Source organism: Etheostoma spectabile, chromosome 3 (assembly GCF_008692095.1).
Source record: "Etheostoma spectabile isolate EspeVRDwgs_2016 chromosome 3, UIUC_Espe_1.0, whole genome shotgun sequence".
NCBI lineage: Eukaryota > Metazoa > Chordata > Actinopteri > Perciformes > Percidae > Etheostoma > Etheostoma spectabile.
In genome coordinates this window covers 13,362,453-13,367,457 of record NC_045735.1, presented here as the reverse complement: position 1 = coordinate 13,367,457, position 5,005 = coordinate 13,362,453, and the positions used below count along the sequence as shown (strand labels likewise).

Below are 5,005 nucleotides of genomic sequence, written 5' to 3'. Positions count from 1 at the left end.
TAAACTGTTCAAATACAGTAATGTAAGCCATTTAAATTAGCTGGAGACATAGTCAAATGTAATTGGCTTTTACCAATGTGTCACAGTGTGTATTTTGTCCATTGCAAATCCCGGCCAATATGTACCAAAATGTAGACCGTGAATGCCGCAAACATATTCTTTGTAACTCTTTACAATCAGTCCCATAAAGAACCAAGCAGGTCTGCCACGTTCAGTGTGTAGCTTGCTAGTATGAAGTTTGTTGTTGTTTCCCGAATAGAACGGAGTTAGACAACGGCAACACGCATTGATAATCCTGGAAATAAACTGCCGTTGATCCAGACTACACAAATGAATGTGAACCACAGTGCCTCCAAGTTGATGGCTGGTTAAATCTTTTGGTAGTTAGCCCGTCAAAGGTAGTTAAAGGTATCTGGAGTCCTGAGACTAGATGTTGGGGGTTGAACTGGGTTAGGGTTATCCAGGGTTGAGCCCCAGCACATAGGCTGCAAACAAGGCCGGACTACTGTACATTTGTACCATAGATTATTAACTTAACTCATATTTATCTATTGGGGGCAGGAACGTACTGTATTACTTTACATGGCAACACAACTGAGAGAGTACTTGTCTAGACTGCATAGCTTGAAAAGACTGACAGTCAGCCCTCACCCCCCACTCTCCTCCATCTCAGCACACAATGAAGTGATCAATGTATCGGGACAAGTGAGTATGAGGGCATGAATTGTCATGTTAAATTAGTGTCAAACTGTGATTATGAATTTTTGGTACTAACTAGAAGGTCTGCACTTGCATACAGCATGTAGAAAATTTGAATGTGTGGAATGTGGGCTACACAGCTATTCTACCAGATGTATTTTTTGCATATTCTATAAATTACCTAATTGTACATGTGAAACATAATGATTCGGTAATGCTTTATAGATTTGTTAAATGCTAATAAACTACTAAAAAGTACCCTTTGTATCACCACATACCAAATCCCAAATTAAACACTTGTTTGTGTGTATAACTCTCCAGTGAACATTTACTGCCTAGCACCCACTCAACTCAGCAGGGATTAGGCACACTAAGACACACAAGGCAAATACCCTCTATCCTGAGCCTCAGTAAGAGGTTGTAGCAATACACGCTGCAGGAGAGCAGGGGCTGATTTTAAAAGAAAGTACCATTTACAGAGAGAGAGAGAGAGAGAGAGAGAGAGAGAGAGAGAGAGAGAGAGATTGAACCTCATGAGTGTGGTGAGTGCTTTTGGCCTTCTTGTTATAATACCTGTTGCTGTTTGATATACCTTTTCTGTGAATAGCATGGGTGAGTGCATATGTTTGTGTGTATCAAAAGGTCATTGTGATAAATGTTGCAATTGTTTCTTTTTGCAGCAATGCCTCAGTTTAATTTGAGATATTCAGGCAAACGGTTATGTTTAGCTTCCACCTTCCTGTAGCATGATGGGAGTGTTGTATTGGCATAAGCTCTGCTAAACCTTATGGTTCTACATGGTTGCATGGTCACATAAATTGCTCAGTGTGCTGCAGATCTCAAGATGCATCAAAACACAGCACAGGTTTAACTCAGCGCTCAACACCTGCCACAACGTACCTCAGTTGCTCTTGGTTCGTTTGTCAGAAATTATATTTGGGGTTTTTCTGTAAGATTTTATTGTTAGGCAACAATACTGTGGCTTTTATGCATAGCTGAGTGCCAAGTCAACTTTGGAGACTCAAAGTTTGTAAGACAGGCGAGCAGCTGTCAGTCATGCGGAAGAGTCACTCTCTCTTGCCCAATGTTTCACTAATAAATGTGGACATGTGGTGGCTGGAGTGGCAACAATCAAATGATAACCTGGCATTGCTACTTCATACCCCCAAAACACACAATCACACATATCTTTCACGCCAAGGAGAGCTAATACCATCTGTCATGTCACAGATTAGAAACTTTTTTGTCAAGATTCTGTGATGCAAATTGGATGTATACATGGATTTTTATGTTAGTTATCTACATATGTATGTGTTTGTCAGTTTGTTTGCTTGACAATCCCATTTTGCAACAATAAAAATAAAGTGAGATGAATAAACAGAGAAATGTATCTGTTTAGATAAAACATACAGTATGTTGAAAAAATTTCCTTTTGGCACTTTATTTGAAAAATGGAAAAATTAGAAGTTAGGGAAAAAAGATAATAAATTGCACATCTGTTTAAAATTGCAATAATATCGTATTGTGACATAAGTATCGTGATAATATTGTATTGTGAGGCGTCTGGTGATTCCCATCCCTAGTCAATATGCGGAATGAGTATTTCCCATTTGCCTTTTGTCACTTTAGAGTCTTGTAGTGCCCTTCACTGGTAGGCTAGTTACCGGCTAGTGAGAAATTTTGAAACTTGATTACATAAGAGCTGTGCACAATTTCACACAACATAAACAATTCTTAGTCTTTGAATATGAGTTAAAAAATTCAGTGTCATGCAAAACAAAAGCTATTTTGTACACTATTATGCCATAATGCTATGTTTCAGCTGTTTTACAGATATAAGAGAAACGTCTTACAGCTGTAAAACATTAAATGGTTTTTGGTAGAGAGACAACTTGAGAAAGATCTTTAAAAAACAAGACTCAAGAGTCTACACAGTGGTGCTTTGAGCTAAATGTTAAAATTAGCATACTAACATACTCAAGGCAAGGCAAGGCAAGGCAGCTTTATTTGTATAGCACATTTCAGCAACAGGGCACTTCACAGTGCTTTGCACAAATCAGTTAAACAGATACACAACAGTAAAAACAGTTAAAATCATAAGCATTAAAAACCAATAAAACACATGAATAAGCGGTAAAAACAAATAGAACATAAAACACAAGATAAAGTTACAGTGCGCATAAGAAATTTAAAGAACGAGCAGTCATTTAAAGACACATAAAACACAAATAAAGTTACAGTGCAGCATAAGAATTTAAAGAATGAGCATTCATTTAAAAAGGCAGCGCATCAAAAAGAAAGGTCTTCAGCCTTGATTTAAAAGAACTGAGAGTAGCAGCAGATCTGCAGTTTTCTGGGAGTTTGTTCCGATATGAGGAGCATAGAAACGAAAGCTGCTTCACCCTGTTTAGTTCTGACTCTGGGGCACGAAAGTAGGACCTGTCCCAGATGACCTGAGAGGTCTGGGGGGGTATAGTGTAGTAGCAGAACAGAAATGTATTTTGGACCTAAACCGTTAGGTTTATAACTAGCAGAGTACTTGAAATCATTCTTTGAGACACAGGAAGCCGTGTAAACTTCAGAACTGAGTGATGTGTCCAGTCTCTGGTCTTAGTAGGACTCTAGCAGCAGCGTTCTGAATCAGCTGCAGCGTTCTGATTGATTTTTTAGGGAGACCTGTAAAGACCCCGTTACATAGTCAAGTCTACTGAAGATGAAGCAGGGACCAGTTTTTTCCAAGTCCTGTTTACACATAAGTCCTTTAACCCTTGATATATCTTAAGGTGATAGTACGACTTTGTTATTGTCTAATGTGGCTGTTAAAATTCGGGTCTGAGCCATGCCTACACCCAGATTTCTGGCTTTGTCTGTTGTTTTTAAAATTGTTGTTTGAAGCTGAGCGCCGACTTTTAATCGTTCCTCTTTTTTTCCAAAACAACCACCTCAGTTTTTTCCTTCATTTAATTTCAGAAAGTTCTGGCACATCCAGTCGTTAATTTGTTCAATGCACTAGTCTTTTTTGTATGGACTATAGTCCCCTGGCGATAAGGTTATTGTAATTTGTGTGTCGTCTGCATAACTATGGTAACTTATTTTGTTTTCTCCATAATCTGAGCCAGTGGAAGCATGTAATGTTAAACAGAAGAGGCCCCAGAATGGAGCCTTGCGGAACTCCGCACGTCATTATTTGTACGCTCAGATGCATAATTACCTTAGACACAAAGTAATCCCTATTCTTTAGGTAGGTTCAAACCAGTTTATACTAAGCCAGAAGGCCAACGCAGTTTTCCAATCGGTCTTGTATTATGTCGTGGTCGACCGTGTCAAATGCACACTGAGATCAAGTAATACTAAGATTGAAATTTTGCCATTATCTGTGTTAAGGTGGATGTTACTAACATACTCACAATGACAATCCTACTATGCTAATGTTTATTGATTTCACCATTTTAGTTTACCTTCTTAGCATGCTAACTTTTGCTAAATGGTAATGAACACAAGTATAGCTAAGGCTTATAAGAATGTCATTGTTTTTCAGATATTTGGTCATAAACCAAAGTACTCAACAAATTGATATTTTGACCTGATAATGGCACTATAGATGAAATCTATACATCTGTACATAAATTCATGGCAATCAATCCAATAGGTGTTGACATATTTCAGCATAAGCAAACGGGAAGTACTTAGTGTTGGGAACAACACTTTTCTTCATCTTCAGTTTAACTGGCATACCGTTACTATATAAATAATATGGAATTGGGACACTGCATACTGTATGTCTCTGCTGTTTTCAGGGGCCCTGTCGGTGACGTGAGAGCAGAGTGGATTGATTGTTTGTATGGCTGACAACTGCAGTAACTCTTTAGCACAAAGAGGAATTATGGATGCGCTAACTGGATTAGTGTAAGGCGGTTTAGCTGGCTTCCTGCAGCTTCAGAGGAGAAACGCTGACACTGTCCTTTTTCTGTATGTTTTTCCCACTTGAAAAAATATTTAAGCTGTAAAAGTAGTGGAAAAAAACTATATTCTGCAAACCTTCAGTATTTTCTTAAAATAATCTGCTCTGTTTAATCCAAAAAACTCTATCAATATCATACAAATAATATTATATGGGGTACTTCAATAAATGATTCAGAAAGCACAAGGTTACATGATCAAAACAAACTACAGTAGCATGAGAATAAACAGTAATGTTTGCAGTATTTTAAAGGTCCCATGACATGGTGCTCTTTGGGTGCTTTTATATAGACGTTAATGGTCCCATAATACCACATCTGAAGTCTCTTTCCCAAAATTCAGCCTT

At 38.1% G+C, this 5,005-nt stretch overlaps 1 protein-coding gene across 1 annotated transcript in view; it reads left to right on the top strand.

The window, feature by feature from the left end:
* Positions 1 to 1,223: 1,223 nt before the first annotated feature.
* The window catches only part of sphkap (SPHK1 interactor, AKAP domain containing), a 120,756-nt gene continuing 116,974 nt past the window's right edge, over positions 1,224 to 5,005 (top strand). Inside the window, exon 1 of the mRNA XM_032511255.1 lies at positions 1,224 to 1,241. The gene's annotated coding sequence lies outside the window, so the exon portion shown is untranslated. The remainder of the gene's footprint in view (positions 1,242 to 5,005) is intronic.